The following is a 24,766-nucleotide window of genomic DNA, read 5'->3' as shown; positions in this document are numbered from 1 at the left end:
TTGGAATCTGAGTCAATAAGTTGACCTAGTACTCACAATTCTCAGTAAAACAAATGAATGTTAAAGTAAATATTCCACACAATGTGTATAATTTACATGCTTCAAATACACTTAGTGACTTCTTAGTGTTTACACATAGAAACACTTTTTAACTCTTTTATAGGAAATATTATTTCAACTAAGATACCTAAGTTAGTGTTTTTAGTCTCTCTTTGGTTTGTTAGAAACTCAGAGGACTCAGTGTTTTGTGTAAAAGTATTTTTAAGAAGGAAAGCCTGGATGGTCCTTGGTAGTATGCTACTTAATTCATAAATGGGAAGCTCTTTTGTGTAGCTCGATGTGTACTGCATGCATCTGTGGTGATGGAGATAGTCTGGAATTTGGTCAGGAGACCTCTGCCAGTCTGGTCCTATGCTGAGTGCAGAATCACGGGCACGCCTCTTAACCATTCTGTACTTTATACCATGAGTGTCTGCTCAAGATCATTTCACTTTCAGCTCTAAAAGTATTGGTAATTAATAGGAAAAACCCAGTTATTTAGGAACTAAGGCAGGAGTTGATTTTCCTGAATTTAAAATATCATTAAGGGCTTCCTAGGTGGCGCAGTGGTTAAGAATCCGCCTGCCAATGCAGAGGTCATGGGTTCGATCCCAGCTCCAGGAAGATCCCACATGCCGCGGAGCAACTAAGCCCGTGTGCCAAAAAAAAAAATAAATAAAATATCATTAATACTTATTTGGAAAAAATTCTGAAACACTGCCATGGAAGAGGTGGAACTGTGCTCATGCTTCAAGCTTCATGCTCTCTATAGTAGAGGGAGATTAAAATGTAATTTAGTTTGGGGACGAATATTGGGTTTGGATTCTGGAAGATTTCTGTAATACCAACATTGTCCAATTTTGTGAGTAAAATATCCTGAATACAAAGAGCATGATGGCAAAGGTGATAGGGTTCATTTGATGATGCTCTTGACCATGATGATGTATATATGCACACTTACTGAGCTCCTACTGTATGCTAGGCACTGTGTAAGGACTTTACATACATGGCATCATAGAATCTCCTCAACACTGTGAGAGGTAAATAGTGGTATCCCTGTTTACTAATGAAGAAATTATACAGTTTGAGTTTAGTTCAATTCTAAATTGCCTTCCCTTTAAGCAGATGTACTCCCTAATTTAGTTGCAGTAATATATATTAGAAAAAGGAGTGTCATTGCTTGTATACCAAGTGAGAACTTTTCCCTAGCTCTATCCCCAGGGCTTTACCAGGAAGAAATTATAATCACAATTATAGTTTTGTGAAGTGTGTTAATAACATTGTAGCTCTTTGTTCTTCGTGGGGAATCCTTGAAACTTTTGTAATAGAAAGAACAGAAAATACAACACAACATTGTAAAGCAACTATACTCCAACTAAAAAAAATAGAATAGGGAACACCAGCTCTCTTATTCCTGCATTTCATTCATCAAACTCTTCTAGAATTAACGTGACTGTCTCACTGCCCCTTCAGTCTGCCTTGACCCATCCCCCCCAGGGTGATAGAGAGTTCTTATTTATGTTACATGGTTGATTGGTTGTAATATTAATTTCCACTGGCTCAAAACACTGTGCCTGATATGCTTCCCCATAGAACTGCCTTTGGCAGTAGAGTAAGGTCTGCTCTAAGATAAGCCTTTCAATTTTTCACTCGTAGGTTTAATTAAATTTTGTTTTATTTAATTGACTGTTCACAGCATTTGGAGACCTCTAAAAATGCACCGTGTGGAGCAGAAGAGAGATTAGGCAAAATCTTCCTACAGGAAATCAGAATGTGCTCAGTGAGGAAGGCATTCAGTACATGCTGGGGAGAGGTTCCAAAGGGCTTCCTCCCCGTGCTAGGAAATGACATATATTATGTGTTTATAGCATACTTGTAACTTTAAAATTGGTGTATTTGAATATGATTTAGTTGATATATACATATATATCAGAAAAATTATATATACACTTAATTTTTTTCCTTTCTTTTGATTTACTTTTTCTTTTCCATTATGGTTTATTATAGGATAGTGAATACAGTTCCCTGTCCTATAAAATAGGAACTTGTTTATCCATTCTATTACAATTAATTTTTATGAATAGATTTATTTTTAAATGATATGAGAAAATACATTTTTTAAGCCAAAGTTTATCTTTTTATAATGAGTGGTTAATTTTCTACATATTTTTTTTAAAAATTAGGTATGTTCTATAACAGGCTGTCCTAAAGAGAGGCAGCTATTAATTGTAATGCATACCATGTAAGACATATTAAAATATACAAAGGTTTGCAAATGCAAATATAGTACATTTCTTGGATAAATATCATATTTTTATTTACCATGAAACTTAAGTTGTATTAACTAAAAAACATTTGATATGTGTAATCCCATGTAATCCTCAGAATTTTAAATCCACAGCATATTTGAAATATTCAAAGCTCAACTATTTCAAAGTTTAACAATTTAAATTTATTGCTAAGCTCTTGTGTTAGTGTCATGCTCTACATGGCTTCAGTTTGTTCCAAACTGAAAGGAATGAATCTACAAGAGCAGTTTTACCTATTGTTAGTATTTCAGTCAAGAAATCCAACTCTAAAGACTTCAAGCGTTTTCTGTTTTGATTTTGACATGGCGATGAGGTAACCCTGCTCACCAGGCTGTCCTGTTATACCAGCGCCTATAACCATGGAAATAACATATTTGGGCACCTGACTAATGTTAGTTGGATAATTATTTCATATATCATAACGTTTAGCCCTGCTGTCCATCTGTTTTCCAACTTTATTATCTGACCATGGCAATATTTATTTTTCTAAGTATTTGTTTATGTGTGTGCTTTGTGGTGTTGGTATCTGGTCCATAAAACTTACTTTGGCCAACTAACACAGAAACATTTACTGGATTCATCATGAGTAACTAATAAATTACTGTTGGTGAAAGGAGTACTTAATTAGCTCTAATCTTCACAGTAAGGATCATTAGCATTTAATGAGAATTAATAATTTCATAAGACATGGAAATATATTGCCCCAAGCCAAATAGTTTATAACCATAGTATTGCAAATTGCTATTTAAAATTAATGAGTGACATTTTCACATATTGTTAGATGATCTGTAATATTTTTATGTTATACCTCTAGGTCCAATAGAATGTATACTGGGGTCATGTAATTTCATTGTAAATCATTATAGTTAACCAGACTTGGGATTCTGTCTTCCTGTGAAATGCTGCCTTTCTTCTCCTGGCTAATTTCTATTTTAGGTTAAATACCTCTTCCGTCTAGTATCTTTCTCTGATTCCCTGTGTCCATCCATCCATCCCCTCATTCTCACGGTGCCTGGTTCTTACCCTTTGAAAACACTTACTGCTGTTTGTAAACCTATATTTGCTTGTACGTTTTTATGTGGTTAATGTTCCTCTCTATATATGATTACAAGTGCCACAAAGGACAAAAGAACGAAGGCGAATGATTTAATGAATGAAGAAACTGCCAGTGTGAAGGACAAAGTCTCATTTCTCTCCATTACTTGTAAATATATCAAGGATTAGTGGGACACATCAGGTCTAATCAACTTGAAAGTTTCAACAGCCAACAGTGGAATACACTTAAAAGTCTTAGGCTGTGTTGCCTAATATTACCTCAGTCTTTGGCCTCAAAAAATACATAAAACCATATACCTATCCAGTTAACATCATTTACCATTGATTGTGGTATTGGATAAAGATCAGTTTCGATTGTTTTTCTCCCTTAGCTACCATTCTTATGAACAGAGTGGTAACACTTAAAACAAACCTGAATGCCACCTTACCTATGGATCAGGGGAGTCTCTGAAAGTTCAAAAGTTATTATCTGTATTTATTGAAAGCAGCTGACACTGTCTTGTGTGATTCTTCCATGGTGTCCCATGTTCTAGCAGAGTTATTCCAAGAAGATGCTTTATTTCTGTGAGTAATGTAACTTTTACAAAATATCCTTAGGCTGAAATCCATATTAAGAGAGAGAAAATTGCCTCTCTATCCTAGTTTGAGAACATCACCATTTTAAATAGGGTGCAGTGACATTATGAAGTGTGGACGTGGACCTTCTATTATGACATATAATCCCTGCATCTTACTTTGATGGAGCTCCATTTCTGCTCATCTCCATATTGTCCTCCTCCTTCCATCTTACCTAGTGTCACCATGATCATGCCATGTCTTCTCCTACCCTCCACCCCCTAAACCTTCAGAAGCTCTCCCCTGGCTTCAGAATCAAGTCCAAACTCCTTAGGGCACCTTTGAGTCTGTCATGACCTAACTGCAACCAACATTTCCAATCTTAAAATCCTTTACTCCCTTCAGTAAATCCTGCCCTTGGCTCAAACCAAACATTTGCTTTCTATCTACACACAAGCTGCGTTTCCCCAGCTCCGTGCTCCTCTTGTTGGTGACAGCCGTCTCCTTTATCTCCACATTCCAAAGGCCTGCTATGCTTCAAGGACCATTTTGGTTATTTTGTCCTTCATGGAGTTGTCTGAATCATAGCCTTGTCACCTGTCTCCTCCCCCCCAAATCTGGAATAGCATTTTTTAGCATTATTTTATTTTATTTATTTATTGTTATTAATTCATTTTTTATTTATTGGCTGCATTGGGTCTTCATTGCTGTGTGCATGCTTTCTCTGGTTGTGAGCAGGGGCTACTCTTTGTTGTGGTGCATGGGCTCATTGCGGTGGCTTTTCTTGTTGCAGAGCACGGGCTCTAGGTGCTCACGGGCTTCAGTAGTTGTGGCACATGGGGTCAGTAGTTGTGGCTTGTGGGCTCTAGAGTGCAGGCTCAGTAGTTGTGGCGCATGGGCTTTGTTGCTCCGCGGCATGTGGAATCTTCGCGGACCAGGGCTCAAACAGGTGTCCCCTGCATTGGCAGGCGGATTCTTAACCACTGCACCACCAGGGAAATCCCTGGAATAGCATTTTGTATCCCTGTCTTATTACATGACTTTCTACCGTGTCTTATACTTATTAATATTCATTACTTATATCTGTATCTGATTTCCCTTACTTTGAAAAATGATCACTGAGAGTTGGTTTCTGTTTCATTTTCTCAACTCCCAAAGTGCTTAGTAATTTTGAGTTGGGCAGGATGCTGCAATGCTGAAATAAATGCTATAAACATAGTAATGAAATAATTTTAGTTTCAGTATGTATCTGTTTTATATTGTGGTATACTTCATACATGTGTGCTAAAATCTTGTTTATGTTGTATTTTACAAAACTTGCTAAGCCAAGAATGGCAAATAAAGAGGGTCAGAACATGCTGCCCCACAATGTGCTGCTTTGGCATATTGATTATTTTGAGCTGAAGGCAACTGAGAAATAGCAGAGGCAGGGAAGGCTCTCTGCCCTCCTCCTTTCTCCCTAAAAGCAAGGCGTAAATTTCCTGTGCCCTTCCTGTAGCAGAAAGAGGAGAACACTCTCATCACCCAAGACAGGAAATAGATGTTGAGATGAGTCTATTAAAAAACCTACTACAATAACCTTTACCTTTCATTACTTTCCCCCATTTACTTCCTAGTCACTTTTCCACAGTTTACCACCCCTAGTCCCAACCCCTTTTCCTTTCTCTTATCACAGCTCCAGTTTTTCTCACTCTTTCTTAAGATGGTGTAAGTTCTCTGGATTTTCCACTTCTTTGAGTCTTTGTTTCTTTTATTTGAAGGCCTCTGTATACACCTAGAAACATGAACATCAAATAGAATATGTATGCTTTTCTCAGGTTAACCTATCTTTATCAGTTTAATTCTAAGGCCCAGCCACAGAACCTAAGAGGGCAGGGGAAAAGTCTTTACTCCTCAACATAAGATACATCTTCTTCTTTCTCTAAAGCCTTGAGAACCCTGGAGTGAATGTGTGTGTGTGTGTGTGTGTGTGTGTGTGTGTGTGTGTGTGTGTGTGTGTGTCTTGTTGGTGAAGGACTCTGGATGATAAAGCCTCTAAGCATAGTGAGGGAGGAGATTCTGCCAGTATCTGTGCAATTATTATAATTTGCTAAGTCACTGAGATCAGGTACTCACCCTTCAGATCTACCTGGTGTCTTTCACAGCCTCAGTGATGGCTACTGTCACCTTAGTTAAGACCTAATGTTATCTTCCAGAGTGTCACTTCTGCGTTTCTCACTATATGCTGAAATTGGATGTCCTCTTAATAACTTAGATTCAACATCTTTAGTGCTGAATTCATCATTCCCTGTCCCCTACCTCCTAACCTACTCATCTTGACTCACCAAGCTCAGGACTCTATTACTGTCTCTAAAGAATGTTAGAATAACTGCCTAACTTATGTCTCCCCCTTCCCCTGTTAGATGAACTGCCCTCTAAATCACAAATCACATTACCTTTGTTCAAAAACTTTCTTCTCTACTGATTTTGTGTCCAAACTTCCAGCCTGGACTTCGAGGTCCTTGACCAGGAGAGAACCACATGTCTACGAATTGCCTAGCAATTCGTACATAGCTAGAATGAAGCGACTACAGAGTGGTTGTCTCGCAGTTTCTAGAACATTCAGGACAACTTGGTGAGGCAGGCCAGACACAACCATTACACTGGCTTTTGCCTCTCTGTGGTTAAACTGACCACCATCCAAAAAGAAACAAGCGTGCTCTGTTTGATGGTATCGTTTACTGGTAAATATTTAAGTTCCACACTGTGTCAACTCAACCTGCTATCAGCAGGCTTATTTTTAAGTCTTGCATATAGAGAAAAAGAGTAAATGGAAATGTGAGACAAACTTTCCTCAAGAGTAAACCTGTGGTGCAGGGTGAGGGTGGGGGAAGAAGGCAGATAGTGTGAAATATTTGTTCCTGCAAGTTCTTTTCCCTTGTGTAATTTAGTTTGTCTCTCGGTATTAATCAAACTCACAAAAAATTATTGAGGTTCGCTTTAGTTTGCCTGAGGAATCACAGCTTTGGTCAGACAGTGACCAACCATTAGGAGAAAATTGTAAACATGGTCGGACAGAGGAAAAACAGTTCCTATAAGGCCCACGCTTAGGTTTTACCTTCACTTCCACCCAGTCCTCAACAATATCAGTGAAGAGTTAAGGTGAAAATATTGAAATGCTTCTGTTTTTTCCTAGTGCCTATAAACCTCACATATCACAAGATAAATTCAATAAAGGAAGAGACAGGGTTACCTGTTATGGCTCTGACTCATCAAAATGTGACCTGAGATTTAGCTTCTTAATCTGGTAGCTCTCCCTATGACTAAATTGTGTTAACTATTGATGCCAAAGTTAATTATTCAGCATTTGCAAATTCTCAGCTAACAATGATAGGAGTGTCTCACTAATTGATATTTGTTTCTGGTTGATTCATTTTGTTCCATCAATCTATTGTATTTAGGAATGGCTATTCCTTAAATTTATTCTCTTTTAAAAAAGAGAGAAATATGCTTATTTATTTTATCTAAAATTCTTCAGCATGAATCCTCTCTTAGCAAAGGATAAAGCCCCGACTTTGCGCCTGCCTGAGCACAGAAGGTTATGTCTCCCTGAACCTTCTCCCTGTTACAGAGCCTGCACCCCAGTGACAACAGCTTTTCTCTTTTTGCAGGAGTGACCTAGCACTCTGGACTAGGATTGAAAAATTTTTCTTCTAGTTCTAGCTCTGCTTCCAACTAAGTGTGCTTGTTTGTGTAATTTATTATGTTTTCAGTTATGTAAGAAGCACCCTCAAACTCACTATTTGAAACAAAAGTTAGGACCTTGACAAATAACCTGAATCTTAACCATATGACCTCCTCCCCATCTCATCCCCTGACTTTCCCTGACCTCATGTAACCATTGTCCTGAAGCCTTTGTTCATATGTTCTTTTTTCTCCCATTTGACATTGTATTATGGCATTTATGTGTTTTCTCAAAAGAATTTTATGTTTTAGTTGTCTTTAACCTTAAAAGGGCATCCGTCTACCTCCAGACTTATCCGTTGTGTGACAGTGAGTTATTATTGTTTAAGTCAGTTTGAGGTGGAATTTTCTGGTACCTGCACCACAGTGACTCATAACTTTTTCAGTAACCAGGCTTAAATGAAAATGAAGGGCAGTGGTCTGTTTCCACATTTGCTTAAAGGAGCCAGAGTGGTTTTGGGTGACCTGCAGTAACATCCTTATGCACTCATGCTTCTCATACAGAAATGATGGGTTCAGGACTTTCCTGGTGGCACAGTGGTTAAGAATCTGCCTGCCAATGCAGTGTACATGGGTTCGTTCCCTGGTCCAGAAAGATCCCACATGCCCAGGAGCAACTAAGCCCATGCGCCACAACTACTGAGCCTGTGCTCTAGAGCTGGCCACAACTACTGAAGCCTGCATGCCTAGAGCCCGTGCTCCGCAACAAGAGAAGCCACCACACTGAGAAGCCCATGCACCACAACAAAGAGTAGCCCTCACTCACCTCAACTAGAGAAAGCCCTCGTGCAGCAACGAAGACACAGTGCAGCCAATAAATAAATAAATAAACAAATTTATTAAAAAATAAAGTTTTCAGAGTATTTACACACACACACACACACACACACACACACACACACACAAAAGAAATGATGGGCTCTTAGGGCTAGAAGGCAATTCTGCCATCCCCTAGACAGAATTTTAACTAGATTATCTCGATGTTAACATTGGCTTAATCTATGGACTTTCCTGACTATTCCTAAACTTAAGAGTTGGATTTAAAAATGGTGGAAGAAAATGGTAGAAATCAACTGGTTTGCAAGGCAGAAATAGAGACACAGGTGTAGAGAGCAAACATATGGACACCAAGTGGGAAAAGTGAGGAGGGTTGGGGAGGAATGAATTGGGAGATTGGGATACCAAATTGTACAGTCTAAATATATGCAGTTTATTGTATGTTAACTGTATCTCAATAAAAGTTCTTAAAAAAATAAAAATAAAAATGGTGGAAGAACTAGCAGGCTAACTCAGGGTGGTAGTTTTTGTCTTGCTGTGAACTAATTAATTGATTAATTAATTGAATAAACATCTGTTGAATGTCTACCATGTGACAGAGTCTTAAAAGGTACTTGGAATTTGTTTTAATCAGGTATGGTAAGACACATAGACATGGACAAAATTGTCATGAAGGAAGAAGTTTAAACTGACAGATTCCCTAGGATCAGGAGGCACTGCACAGCGTACCACGCAGGGCCACATGGGGAAGTACCAGAGTTGGTCAAGAGGCAGAGGGCATGAAGAGAAAATGTGGGCAAGAGCTTTTTTTTTTTTAAGATTTATTTATTTCTGGCTGCATTGGGTCTTCATTGCAGCACACAGGCTTTCTCTAGTTGTGGTGAGCAGGGGCTATTCTTAATTGCGGTGTGCAGGCTTGTCATTGTGGTGGGCAGGCTCATCATTGTGGTGGCTTCTCTTGTGCAGCACAGGCTCTAGGCTTGGGGACTTCAGTAGTTGCAGCACATGGGCTCAGTAGTTGTGGCTTGAGGGCTCTAGAGCACAGGCTCAGTAGTTGTGGTGCATGGGCTTTGTTGCTCCATGGCACGTGGGATCTTCCTGGCTCAGGGATCGAACCCATGTCCCCTGCATTAGCAGGTGGATTCTTAACCACTGTGCCACCAGGGAAGTCCCTGGGCAAGAGCTTTGATTGTAGTTTCTGCAGAAGGAACTGAGGAGGTAGGGTAAGCAGGCTTTAGGATAGGCTAGTTTGAATAATTTTAGCAGACTCTGGGGTAGAGGGACTGTCTCTAGTTGTCTGTTACCTAGCTTAGGGGTGATGAGGGCAAAGGGATAGTTGCCTGGAGCCTAAGAACTCTTTGGGAGCTCAATAAAGAATGTGGTTGAGGGTATGGGATTGGGATTCATTGGTTTGCATGTGAAAAGTATGCTTGCAGATGAGTCCTTTACTATCTCTTGGAATTCACTAGCCCTGGGAGGGACCGTCTTCCCCACGATCAGAGAGGCTGCAGATATCAAAACATCAAAATAAAAAGACATGCTTAATGTAGATAGTGTTCCATATTTTCACTATATTAGATGGTGAAAATGAGTAAGATGGGGTCTCTGCCTTCAAGAAGTTCACAACCCAGAAGGCAACCAACAGATATATGTCAACAGAGCAATGCAGTGTATATGATAATAGAAAGCTACATTGGGTACCAACACCAAAGGCAGGCCTCTAGCTCACATGGTAGATGCTGGAAAAACCAAAAAGAAATGATACTGGAACTGAGTATTGAAGTATGCATTATCTGGACAAGAAAGCCAATGAGAAGAAACTCCTGCTCAGAGGACAGCATGAACAAAGAATGCAGGTGAACAGCATGGTTTATATGGTGAACTACAAAAATGTAGTGTTGATGTTTAGATTGTTTAAGATGTGAGTCAGGGAGCAGAAAGATTTGAGGTTGGAGTGATAGACAGAGATGAAATCAAAGAGAGTTTTGTATTTCTTGAGGTTTTTGATACTTGTTCTGTAGACCAGAGTCACACTGAGCTGTGTTCTGAAAAATGCTGATGTATTGTGAGGTGGTGAGAGTGGGTTGTTTTTATAAAGGGAAGACTTTATTTGAGACTGTCGCAACAGGGGAGAAAGATTGAACTCAACTCCCAGATAACAGTGGTTTTTTTTTTTTTTTAAGCTTTATGGAGATTTAATTGTAAGATATTTAAAGCATACAGCATATGATTTGGTATACATATACATTGTGAAAGGATTCCCCCCATCAAGTTAATTAACATACCTATCACCTCACATATTTACTGCTTTTTTGTTGTGGTTCAGAACATTTAAGTTCTACTCTCTTAGCAAATTTCGGTTATATAGTACAGTGTCATCAGCTATAGTCACCATGTTATACATTAGATCCTCAGACCTTATTTATCTTATAACTGAATGTTTGTACCCCTTTACCAGCCTCTCCCTATTTCTCCCATCCCTCAACCACTGGCAGCCACTTTTTTACTCTCTGTTTCTGTGAGTTTGACTTTTTTTTCTGGGTAATAGTGGTTTGTGTGTGTGTGTGTGTGTGTGTGTGTGTGTGTGTGTGTGTGGTTTTGTTTTGTTTTTGTTTTTGTTTTGCTTTTTTAATAAATTTACTTATTTACTTATTGGCTGCATTGGGTCTTCGTTGCTGCACACAGGCTTTCTATAACGGTGGTGAGCAGGGGCTACTCTTCATTGTGGTGTGTGTGCTCCTCATTGTGGTGCCTTCTCTTGTGGTGGAGCATGGGCTCTAGGCATGAGGGCTTCAGTAGTTGCAGCACACGGGCTCAGTAGTTGTGGCTGATGGGCTCTAGAGTGCAGGCTCAGTAGTTGTGGCACACAGGCTTAGTTGCTTCATGGTATGTGGGATCTTCCCGTACCAGGGATCAAACCTGTGTCCCCTGCATTGGCAGGTGGATTCTTAACCACTGCGCCACCTAGGAAGTCCCCTCCAGGTAATAGTGTTTTAACTCACTCCTTTTTCTCACCTTAAAAAAGCTTGGCTGGTCAAGTATATTTGAACATTTCTGCAAATTCCATTCCTCTTAGCAATCCATAATGCATATTAGCATATTAAAGCTTCTGAAAAGTAACAATAAAACAAAACTTTAATTCAATGATTCTTAGACTTACTTGACCACAGAACCTCTTTTCTTTTTCCCTTAGAACACAATACAGATCTTGAGAAATACTATCAGTGGGTGATGACCCACTGAACAATTTGACACTAGGAAGGGACATTGTTTGCTTTGAATCTTATAGATGGCTTTATAGTTGAGTTCAGCTTTCAGAAATAGCAGAAGTGATGGGAATGAAGAGGCAAAGAGGAATTTAAGAATTCTTTAAGAGATAAAGCAGTGCTTTACATAGAGATAGTGAAGCTGGATTTTGGGAAAGATCATGACATTTTGGGTTTATAGATCCTGTCTGACCTTCAGGTAGAGCTATCCATCAGGAAGTTAGGGTAGAGCTTTTGTGTAAGAGATATATGTTTGAAACTGTAAGACTTTATTTGATCTCACCAGGAAAGTGTGTTGAGAGAGAATAGCATTGGACAGGGCGCAGACCTCAGGCACCCTCAACTCTTAAGGAAGAGTAGGAAGAGAAGCCAAGAATGTAACAAGCAAGAAATGGCCAAAAAAGTAGGAGTCTCAAAGGCAGCAATGTCATGGAATACAAGAGAATGGGAAGTTGAAGTAAGAAGGAGTGATCAACAGATTCCCATGTAACAGAGGGTTCAGCAGGCTTGTAATGGCTCAGAGAGCTGATGTTAAATTTTCAGGAGTTTTGCAAGCCAGTTGATGCCAACTTGATAGCCGAAATCAGCCATGGCGAATGTATTTCCACCACTGAAAGTGGAATACATTACACATCCAGGCTTCCTGACTCCTGCTCTGAAAAGGTGGTTGCTCAACATTTACTGGCACACACTGGATAAAGATTAGAAAATGTTCTTTGGATTCATCAGGAAGTAATTCCAGAGAAAAACCTTTTGAGTGGTGGAGTGGAAGCCAGATTACAGTGGGTTAAGGAGTGGTAAGTATGAACATGGAGATGCTTTAATGATGAAAGGAAGGTACAAACTATATAGTAGCCAGAGGTTAATATGAAGTCAGAGAAAGGAGAAACAACCATATTTATAGCTCAAGGGGATGTTTCCAATAGAAAGCAAACAAGGCTGAAGGTTCAAGGTGATACAAGGTGAAGGTCTCAGGGGAAGAAGGAGAGGATGGGATTCAGGGCACAGGTGTAGGGGTCCTTGAATATGAGAAGGGATGTTTGATCCTCTAAGACTGGGAGAAAGGTGGAATCTCTCAGAAGGAACCAACTCTTGTCATTCAATCTGCATTTAAACTTGTGGGACAGATAACCTTGGTTGCTTCTGACTTTGGAAGCTAAGTTGCTGCCACTTATTTTCCTTTTGGGCAAAAGCCTGGATCTTTCCCTTAGTCATTCATATTTAACATTATTTTAAATGTACTTGTATTAAGAAATTAAGGGAAAAACAGCAAATATGTGAAAAGGAATATGTGATAACTATTGAATCTTTTAGGTCTAAAATCAAACTAATAAATTCCAATCATGGGTATTTTAGCTGTCTTAGCTTCCATTTTTGGATGGGAAATGACTAAATCTTGTATTTAGTTTCTTGTCCCAATTTATCCTGCTTCTCCTGCTATTTTCAGGTCTAGATTCAGGCTGCTGTAATAGCTTCTGTTAGTCAGCTTCTGAGCTAACAAGGTCCTCTCACTAAGGAATATGAAGTTGGGATCGTGGATGTCATCTTGCTTCTTATTGTCATTTCTAGTCCTGATGAGGAAAACAAACCATTGAGACTTCAAGGAAAGATTTGTAAGTGCATTTTCTGAGCCAGAGTTGTATCTTATTCATTTTTATATCCTCATTCACGTGTTTATTCATTCAATAAATATTTATTAAGAGCACACTATTTTCCGGGCAAAATGCCATAAGCTAGGGATGATGAGGTAAACACAGAGCTTTTAACATAATGGGAGAGACACATTTTAAGTAGCCATACAAATAAATATGTGTAATTACGAAAGGTGGTAAATGCTTTGAAGGAAAAAAAACAAAGAGTTAAATGAAATATTAAAGAAAAGAGAGATGACAATTTCTGGAGGTGTGGGAGGGCTTCTCTGGGAGAGTGCTTAGACCTGAAGGATGAATAGGAGTTCTCTAGGCAAAGTGTGAGGCAAATATCATTCCAGGCAGAAGGAACAGCCACTGAGAAGCACTTGAGGCAGAAAGTTTTGTCTTTAGGAAATAAAAGAAAGTATGTGAATAAAATCTAGTGAGAAAAAAAAGGGCTTGAAGAGGTAGACTCTGTTAAAGATTTTGGATTTTATTCTAGGTGCAATTATAAAGCAGTGAAAGGTTTAGGGCAAGGCAATGACATAACCTAGATCGTGTTTTCAAAAGATTACTCTGGATTTTAAATGCAGAAGGAATGGAAAGGAACAGAGTAGAATTGGGAAGTCCATTTTGGAGGCTAGATTAGTAATCAAGTGAAAGATAAGGACTGGGGAGTTTGCCTTGGAAATTGAGAGAAGGGCAATATTTGGATTAGATTTTCAGAGAAACACTACTAGTACATCATACATAGAGACCCCAAAGAACCTGCAGAAAAATTAGAAATAATGTGAGAGTTTAGCAAAATGGAGTAATATCAGTTAAAAAGAGAAAAAGAGAAAAGACAAAAAGAAAGAAAACAGGGAGGAAAAGAGAAAAAAGAGGAAGGAAAGAAGGAAGAAAGGAAAGAAAAGGACAAAGACCAAAACTGTTATACTCTTAACTGGTTGAAATAGAAGTATAGGAAGTTGTGTTTGGAAGGGGGCATAAATGAATTAGGTTGCTGATATGATGCAGTTCCTGATTGATCTATGCGTGACTTGGAAGTGGGTTATTGAGGTGGAAGAGGGTAAGTCGCCGATGAGCAGGCATTTGAGGAACCAATTAATCACGAACATGGTAGAGAAGCTGTATCATCTCAAGCCTATAACCCAATCCAATTGCCATGTTACCACCAAACAGGCTATTTGATTCAGAGTGCTTCAGTTTTGCTCTCCTTATTTTAAAACTCCGTTCAATATATAAATGTATTTATACATTCAATACTCAATGTATCTAACTAGCATGGTGTACACCTTAAATTTACACAAGTTTATGTATCAAATATATTTCAATTAAAAACAAAACAAAAAAACCTCCATTCAGTCATGAAGAAACCCCTCAACTCTTAGTTGGAGAAAACTTACTTTTTGAAATTTCTATTCTATAAAGGGATGTTGTCAAAGAGGATAAATCTCCACCCCATTATCTTGTAATTATTATCCTAATAGTTGGACTCAATCTGATTCTCGTGTCTCTGCCGAACTGAAAGTATTAATGCCTTTAACAAGCACGTCATCTCATAGCCTCCATGCTAATTATTTTTTTTAGTTAATTTTTATTTATTGGCTTTGTCGGGTCTTCATTGCTGCACACAGGCTTTCTGTAGTTGCGTTGAGCAGGGGCTACTTTTTGTTGTGGTGTGCAGGCTTCTCATTGTGGTGGCTTCTCTCTTGCAGAGCACAGGCTCTAGGCGCACGGGCTTCTGTGGCACACAGACTCAGTAGTTGTGGCGCACAGGCTTAGTTGCTCTGCAGCATGTGGGATCTTCCCAGGCCAAGGATCGAACTCGTGTCCGCTGCATTGGCAGGCAGATTCTTAGTCACTGTGCCACCAGGGAAACCCCTGTAATTCTTCTTTTTAATTTCCTCTACTGACACCCTTAAATGCTCTTTTTAAACACATTTCTAAAGTTATCTCTTAATCTTCAGACTTAGTGATATATTTTGTTTCTCCACATGTCACAGTTTATAGTATTTTTGAAGTCCTCTATGATGACTATAAATGCTTATAAATCCACTGATGCAATGTATTTTCCTGAGGGGGGAAAAATGACCATTTGAGGTTAGTAAGTCTTGGCTTTATATTTTGCAGTAGCATTTCATCAAACGAGTAATTAATTTTAAAAAAGATTTAGGTTTATGTTAAGCCTTAAACAGAACCTTTGCAATTCCAAATGATTTTTTTTTTTTGCTTTGACCCTGCATACTGCTTTGACCCTCTCTTTCTTAAACCATGCATTATTTCTAGTGAAGGCATTTATCATTTACAGTTCATTTTGATAAGTTTTTAACAGCTTTATTGAAGTATAAATGACATACGATAAGCTGTAGATATTTAAAGTGCACAATTAGATACCCAAGAAACTATCACCACCATCAAGATAATCACCTCCAAAGGTTTCTTTATGTCTCTTTCTGATTTAATCTCTCCCCTGTTCCCTCCATTCCCAGGAAATTTGATCTGCTTTTTGTCATTGTGAATTACTTTTGTGTTTTCTAGAATTTTACATAAATAGAACCATACAGTATGTACTTTTCTTTGACTTCTTTCACTCAGCATAATTATTTCAAGATTCATCCATGTTGTTGGAGATATTAATAGTTCATTTCTTTGTATGCTAGGTAATACTCCATTGTATGGATAGACTATAATTTATTTATCCATTTATCTGTTGACGGGCTTTTAGGTCATTTCCAATTTTGGATTATGACAAATAAAGCTGCTATGAACATTCATGTGCAAGTCTTTGTATGAGCAGATTCTTCCATTGATCTTGGGTAAGTACCTAGGAGAAGAATTGTGGAGTCATATGGTAGACATATGTTTAACTTTTTAGGAAATTTTCAAACTGTTTCCAAAAGTGATTATAACATTTCACTTTCCCACCAGTAGTGTACATGAGTTTCATTTCCTTCATGTTCTTGCCAACACTTAATGTGGTTAGCCTTTTTAGTTTTAGCAGCTTGAGGTGCATAGTGTTCTCTCCTAGGGATTTTACTTTGCATATCCCTATTGACTAATAATGTTGAGTGTGTGATCATGTAGTTGTTTGTCATCCATATATCTTCTTTGAAATGTCTGTTAAATTGTTTCCATTTTTAGTCAGGGCATCTGTTTCCTTATTGCATTTTGAAAATTATTTATGTATCTTGGATGCAAGTTTTTCAATAGACATGTAATTTGCAGATATTTTCTCCCACTCTGTGGGTTGTCTTAAAAGTATTTATTTATTTATTTATTTGGCTGCATTGGGTCTTTGTTGCTGCATGCAGGCTTTCTCTAGCTGTGGTGAGCGGGGGCTACTCTTCGTTCTGGTGTGTGGGCTTCTCATTGCAGTAGCTTCTCTTGTTGTGGAGCATGGGCTTTTAGGTGCGTTCGAGGGCTTCAGTAGTTGCGGCACGCAGGCTCAGTAGTTGTGGCACACGGGCTTAGTTGCTCCATGGCATGTGGGATCTTCTGGGACCAGGGATCACACCTGTGTCCCCTGCATTGGCAGGTGGGTTCTTAACTGCTGCACCACCAGGGAAGTCCTAAAAGTACTTTTTGAAGAGCAAAAGTTCTTAATTTTGATGATGCCCAATTTTTCTTTTATGAATTATGCTTTTGGTATAATATCTAAGAAATCTCTGCCTAATCTAAGGTCACAAAAATTTTCTTCTAGAGTTTGTTTAGTTTTATGTTTTACATTTAGGTCGATGATCCATTTCGGGATAATTTTTGTAAACGTGTGAGGTACAGATCAAAGTTTTTTGTTTGTTTTTGTTTTGCACAAGGATAACCAAATGTTCCAGCATCCTTTATTGAAAAGACTACCCTTTTTTCCCCCAATCTAGTGCCTTTGCATATTTGTCAAAAGTCATTGGCTATATATGTGTGAATTTATTTCTGGTGACTCTTTTCTCTATTGACCTGCTTACCAATCCTGATGCCGATAACACATTGTCTGATCTCTGTAGCCTTCTAATGAGATTTGAAGTCAAGTGGTATCAATCCTCCAGCTTTGTCATTCTTTTTCAATGGCACTTTGGCTAGTCTAGATCCTTGGCACCCCCATGAACCAGACTTTCAATTTTTACGAAAAAAAAAAAGCCTTCTGGAATTTCGAGTGTGAATGCATTAGTTGAGAAATGATGGGCCACTTAACGTATTGACTTCTCCAGACCACAAATGTATTATATCTCCCCACTTCGGTCTTCTAAAATTTCTCTCAGCTGGAATTCCTTGTTGGTCCAGTGGTTAGGACTTGGCACTTTCACTTCCGGGACCTGGATTCGATCCCTGATCGGGGAACTAAGATCCCACAAGCTGCACGGCATGGCTGGAAAACAAAAAACAAAAAACCTCTCAGCAGTGTTTTGTAGTGTTCAGTGAACAGGATTTAAACATCTTTTTATCTGATTTATCCCTAAACCTTTCATAGTTTTGATGCTACTCTGCTTTTAAAAATTTCAATCATTTTGCAATCTGGATGATTAACATTTTCGGCCCTTTGGCACTGGGTAGACCCTAGAACTCCAGTACAGAGGTGCATGGAAGAGGTGTTAGTGAGCATCATTGTCTCCTTCTTGATCTTAAGAGGAAAACACTCAATCTTTTACTATTAAGTATGATGTTAGCTCTAGTTTTTCATAAATGCCTTTTACCAGTTTAAAGAAATTTCCTTTTATTCCTAGGTTGCTGAGAATTTTTATCAAGGATCAATGCTGAATTTTATAAAATGCCTTTTCTGGATCATTTGAGATGATTGTATAGGTTTTGGTTTTGTTTTGTTTTTTGTCTGTTAATTTGGTGAATTACATTGTTTGATTTGTGAATTTTAAATCAACCTCACCATCCAGGAATAAGTCCCACTTGGTCATGATGTGTTTTTCTTTTTATATATTGCTAGATTTGCTTAAAATTTTTTTGAGAATTTTGCATTTGTATTCATGAGGAATATCAGTCTGTAATTTTATTTTCTTGTACTATCTTTGTCTGGTTATTACTACAGAGTAATTGACTTCATAGAATGAGTTGGGAAGTATTCCCTTCTATTCAGTCTTTTGGAGGAGCTTTTCTAGAATGGTATTTTTGTCCTCTTGTATATTTGATAGAATTTACCAGTGAAGCCTTCTGGGCTTGTCACTTTTTTCTGGGAAGGATTTTTAACTAATATAAATAGATATAGGGCTGTTTAAAAGATATAGGGCTGTTCATGTTAGCTACTACTTCTTTAGTGAGTTTTGGTTATCTGTGTCTTCCAAGAAATGTGTCCATCTTATCTACATTCTTATGGCATAAACTTATTCATAATTCCCTAATAATCCTTTTCATATCTGTAGAATCTGTAATGATGTCACTCTCTCATTCTTGATATTGGGAATTTGTATTTTCTCTATTTTTTTCTCCCTGATCGGTATGATTAGGAATTTATCAATTTTATAGATATTCTCAAAGGTCTATAGAAAAGATCAAACTTTGGTTTCATGGATTTCTGTCTCTCTCCTTTTTTTTTTTTTCCTGTTTTCTAGTTTGTTGATTTCTTTGAATTTTACTGCCTTTCTTCTGCTTGCTTAGGGTTCCTCGACTCTTCTTCCTCTAGTTTCTTAGTGTGGAAGCTAGGTCATTTTGAGACTTTTCTTCTTTTCTACTATAGGTGTTTCAGTGCAATAAATTTCCTCTGCATACTGCACTAGTTGTATGTTGTGTGTTCATTTTAATCCAATTCAAAGTGCTTTCTACCTACCTTTTTGATTTTTTTGATCCCTGGATTATTTGTGTTATTTAATTTAAAAATATTTGTGGATTTTTCAGATATAATTCTGTATTATTATTTTTACCAGCTTTGTTGATATATAATTTAAAACCCTAAACTTCACTCATTTAAAATGTAAAATTAAATGTCCTTGATATACTCACAGAGTTGTGTAACCATCCACACAATGTAATTTTAGAACATTTTCATCATTCCCCAAAGAGTCTTTGTACTCATCATCAGTCATTTCCTTCCTTCTCCACCTCTCCCCCGCCACCCCCTGCCAAACACACACACCTTCTGCCTCCCTAGCCTAAGGCAACCACTAATCTACATTATTTCTCTATAAGTTTACTTATTTTGGACATTTCATATAAATGGAATCATATAACACCTGGTCTTTTGTGACAGGCTTTTTCATGTGGTATCATGGTTTTAAAATTCATCCATGGTGGGTCAAAAGTTTTGTTTATTTTTATCCTGTAAGTTGGCTCTAGTAGCACTTAGTTGTCTTTAACTTCATTTGAAACAATTTTGTTAGATTGTATGTGACAGCTGTTATATCAGTGTGCATTTAAAAAAAGACATCGAAATTGGTGAATTTTTGTGTAGCCATTTTAACACTGAAGATGGAAGAAAAAAAGCAACATTTTCAGCATATTATGCTTTATTATTTCAAGAAAGGTAAAAATGCAACTGAAACGCACAGAAAGATTTGTGCAGTGTGTGGAGAAGGTGCTGTGACTGATAGAACATGTCAAAAGTGGTCTGCAAAGTTTCGTGCTGGAGATTTCTCACTGGACTATGCTCTGTGTTCGGGTGGACCAGTTGAAGTTGATAGCGATCAAATCAAGACATTAATTGAGAACAATCAACATTATACCACATGAGAGATAGCCGATGTACTCAAAATATCCAAATCAAGCATTGAAAATCATTTGCACCAGCTTGGTTATGTGAATCACTTTGATGTTTCGGTTCCACATAAGTTAAGCAAAAAAAACCTCTTGACCATATTTCCACATGCGATTCTCTACTGAAAAGTAATGAAAAAGTTCTGTTTTTAAAACAGATTGTGACTGGTGATGAAAAGTGGACTATACAACAATGTGGAATGGAAGTGATCATGGGATAAGCGAAATGAACCACCACCAACCACACCAAAGGCCAGTCTTCATCCAAAGAAGGTGATGTTGTGTGTATGGTGGGATTGGAAGGAAGTCCTCTAGTATGAACTCCTTCCGGAAAACCAAACAATTAATTCCAACAAGTACTGCTGTCAATTAGACCAACTGAAAGTGACACTGGAGGAATAGTGTCCAGAATTAGTGAAAAGAAAACCATAATCTTCCATCAGGATAACACAAGACCGCATGTTTCTTTGATGACCAGGCAAAAACTGTTACAGCTTGGCTAGGAAGTTCTGATTCATCCGCCGTATTCACCAGACATTGCACCTTCAGATTTCCGTTTATTTAGATCTTTACAAAATTCTCTTAATGGAAAAAACTTCAATTTCCTGAAAGACTGTAAAAGGCACATGGAACAGTTCTTTGCTCAAGAAGATAAAAAGTTTTGGGAAGATGAAATTATGAAGTTGCCTGAAAAATGGCAGAAGGTAGTGGAACAAAAGGGTGAATACATTGTTCAATAAAGTTCTTGGTGAAAATGAAAAATGTGTCTTTTATTTTTACTTAAAAACCTGAAGGCTAGGACTTCCTAGTGGTGCAGTGGTTAAGAATCCGTCTGCCAGTGCAGGGGACACAGGTTTGATCCCTGCTCCAGGAAGATCCCACATGCCACGGAGCAACTAAGCCCATGTGCTGCAACTACTGAAGCCCACGTGCCTAGAGCCCATGCTCTGCAACAAGAGAAGCCATGGCGATGAGGAGCCCACAAACCACACTGAAGAGTAGCCCCTGCTCAACGCAACTAGACAAAGCCCGAGTACAGCAACGAAGACCCAACACAGCCTATAACTAACTAACTAACTAACTAACTAACTAAATAAATTTATTTATTTAAAAAAACCCAAAATAACAAAAACTGAAGGCTGGATATTTTTGTATCTCTATAAATATTCTTGATCTTTTTTCTGGGACAAGGTTAAGTTGCTTGGAAACAGTTTGATCCTTTTGGGCTGTACTTTTAAGGTTTGCTAGGCAGGACCAGAGCAGTGTTTAGTCTAGGGCTAATTTTGGCCCACAAATTATGAGGATTCCCTCTCTGGATTGTGGGAACTAGAACTATTTCTGGTCCTGCATGAGTTCTGGGAGTTTTCCCCTCTAATACTTTAGGGTGGTTCTTTTGCGGGCCTTTGGTAGTTTCCTCCATGCATACACTGATCAGTACTCAAGCTGAACACTCAAGGGTCGCTCTAGATCTCCAGGTTCTTCTCTCTGAAGCTATCTCCTCTCTATTAGTCTGCCCTGAGAATCTTGCTGCCTTGGACTGCCCACATTCCTAGCTTAATTTTTTGCATGTAGAGAAGACTTTAATCAGTTTTGCAGAGCTATTTCTGTTTGCATTAGTTTCTTGGTGTTCTTCTATCAATTGCAGTGTATTTCCTTACATTTTTACAGTCTGCTTATTTAGTGTGCCCACTTATTGTTAATATTGTATCACTTCTTGTAAAGTGTTGAAATCTTGTAACTGTAGAGATTTTTTTTTAGATCAGATCACCACCTCTGTCCATTGTCACTTATGCTATTATCATATGTATTAGATCTACATGTATTATAAGCCCCAGAAGACAGTATTATAATTTTTGCTTTCAATAGTCATACTTTTAAGAGTTTAAGAACTAAAAGTCTTTTATATTTACCCAGATATTTACCATTTATGGTGCTTTTCTTTGCCTCCTGAAGATTTGTGTTTTTCATCTAGAACCGTTTCCCTTCATTCTGAAGAATTTCTTTTAGTCTTTATTGTAGTCCATATCTTCTGGTGATGAATTCTGTTTGTTCTTTCTTACCTAAAATTATCTATTTCACCTTCATTTTGAAGGACCTCTTAGATACAGAATTCTGGATTGACAGTTCTTTTTCTTTAAGCACTTTGGAGATATTTGTTTTACTCTTTCCTAGCTTTGTCTCCTCAACTCAGGGAGATTATTGAGCTCCATCTGAATTCTCCTTCCCTGAATTAGGGTCTGGAAACTCTCAACAGGCAGTAGTGGAATAACTGTAACTCACTTCATGTGTTTCCGGTCTCTCAGGAATCACCATCCATTTTCTTTTTTCCCTTGACAGCTAATGTCTTGAAGACTATTGTTTCATATATTTTGTCTGGTCTTTGAGTATTTTTCAGGCAGAAGGTGTGATATAATAAGAACATATTTGGTCTTTTCCTCTGGATCTTGGCACAGAGCTTCTAACATCTTTGGCATTTCCTGAGAGATAGAAGTATAGGAGTGTCTTTTGTCATTCATAATGCATCCACTCTCTCTCCTCCCCCTTCGAAGTAATTACAGTTGATCTTTTTTTTTTATAAATTTATTTATTTATTTAATTTATTTATTGGCTGCATTGGGTCTTCATTGCTGCACATGGGCTTTCTCTAGTTGCTGTGAGTGGGGGCTACTCTTCATTGTGGTGCGTGGGCTTCTCATTGTAGTGGCTTCTCTTGTTGTGGAGCACGGGCCCTAGGTGCATGAGCTTCAATAGTTGCGGCACATGGGCTCAGTAGTTGTGGCTCACGGGCTCTAGAGCACAGGCTCAATAGTTGTGGCGCATGGGCCTAGTTGCTCCGTGGCATGTGGAATCTTCCCAGGGCAGGGCTCGAACCCGTGTCTCCTGCATTGTCAGGCGGATTCTTTACCACTGCGCCACCTAGGAAGTCCTACAGTTGATCTTTGAACAAGGTGGATTTGAGCTGCACAGGTCCACTTATGTGAAGATTTTTTTCAATAAATATGTTGGAGAATTTTTTGGAAGTTTGCAACAGTTTGAAAAAAACTCACAGATGAAACTTGCAGCTTTTTTTCAAACTTATTTATAAACTTTTTTCAAATATCAAAAAAATTTAAGAAAAAGTTACATATGTCATGAATGCATAAAATATATGTAGATACTGATTTAGCCTTACATAGGCATAAGGTGAGTGATATTTAATATAAAATTAATAATGTGTTAGTATTTTTACTGGGTTGTAACATTTATAATAAACCAGGAAACGTAAGTAAAGTGTTTTCCTGAGTTTTGTGAGCCATTCTAGCAAATTATGGAGCCTGTGGAGGGGATCATGAGAGCCCCTGGTTTATAGCTTTTTGGTCACAAGTATTTGTGATTGACATCTGGAGTGGGGGCAGTCCTGTAGGACTAAGCCCTTAGACGTGTGGCGTCTGCTGCTAACTCTAAGTAGTTAGTCCCTGAATTGAACTGAATTGCAGGACCCAGTTGGCGTCAGAAAGAACATCCAGAGGAGGGTAAATCTGTTCCCTGTGAATCCATCTTGGCTGAAAGTAAAAATTTCTTTTTTTGTAAGTGTAAATAAATGACATTAACGTATAATCAACAGGTCCACTGAATGTTAAAAGAATGTATCCACATTATAGAAGCAGAAAGAATTTCTGGACAGATATGCACAACTTAAGTATAAGTCAGGTGAAAAAACAAACAAAAAGATTGTACAATATTTGAGTAAACTTACTAAATCCTCCACCTTCCCAAGTAAAAAGAAAAAAAGAAACTTAGCATGCAAGATAGAGATGAAAAATCTATTCTTGAAGAATATATATGTAATCTAAAAAATTAGCAGCCAAATTTGAAATGTTTTTTTAAATACACTATTCTTTTTTTTAAAGCTCTCTTTATTGAAATATAATTGCTTTACACTCTTGTGCCAGTTTTTGAGGTGCACCAAAGTGAAAATACACTATTCTTTCCTCAGCTTTATTTATTATTTTATTTATTTATTTGGCTGCGTTTTATTTATTTTGGCTGCATTGGGTCTTCATTGCTGTGTGTGGGCTTTCTCTAGTTGTGGTGGGCGGGGGTTATTCTTCATTGCAGTGTTTGGGCTCCTGAGTGCGGTGGCTTTTCTTGTTGCGGAGCATGGGCTCTAGGCGCGGGGGCTTCAGGAGTTGTGGCTCGGGGCCAAGGCTCAAACCTGTGGCTCCTTCATTGGCAGGCGTATTCTTAACCATTGTACCACCAGGGAAGTCCCTGAAATGTTTCTTAACAACATATGAAATTAGTTTTAATATCTTTTAATTAACCCAATATATCCAAAATATTATTTCAACATGTAATGAATATAAAAATTATTAAGGAGATATTTTACATTTACATCTATTACGACTTTGAATCTGGCATGCATTTTACACTTAGAGCACATGTCAAATAAGATTAGTCATGTTTCAATTTTTCATTGGTCTCTTACAGACAGTAGTCACTCGTGTTAGACAATGGGGCTACAGATGTACTTAATGACACTATGATATTTAAAAAAAATAGGAAAAATAAAAAATGAGGTGAAGCACCAACACAAAGATGAAAAGAGAATTTACTGTTAGTATCCTACCCATATCCCCACAGTCTTGCCCTTAATATATCTCTTCTCTATAAACCAGTGATTCCCGTGACTACCTGTGACACTCTGCCCCAGGTCATTTTTCTGATCAAAGCAATCTGC

This window comes from Hippopotamus amphibius, chromosome 4, assembly GCF_030028045.1.
Source record: "Hippopotamus amphibius kiboko isolate mHipAmp2 chromosome 4, mHipAmp2.hap2, whole genome shotgun sequence".
Classification (NCBI taxonomy): domain Eukaryota; kingdom Metazoa; phylum Chordata; class Mammalia; order Artiodactyla; family Hippopotamidae; genus Hippopotamus; species Hippopotamus amphibius.
This window is presented reverse-complemented; position numbering follows the sequence as displayed.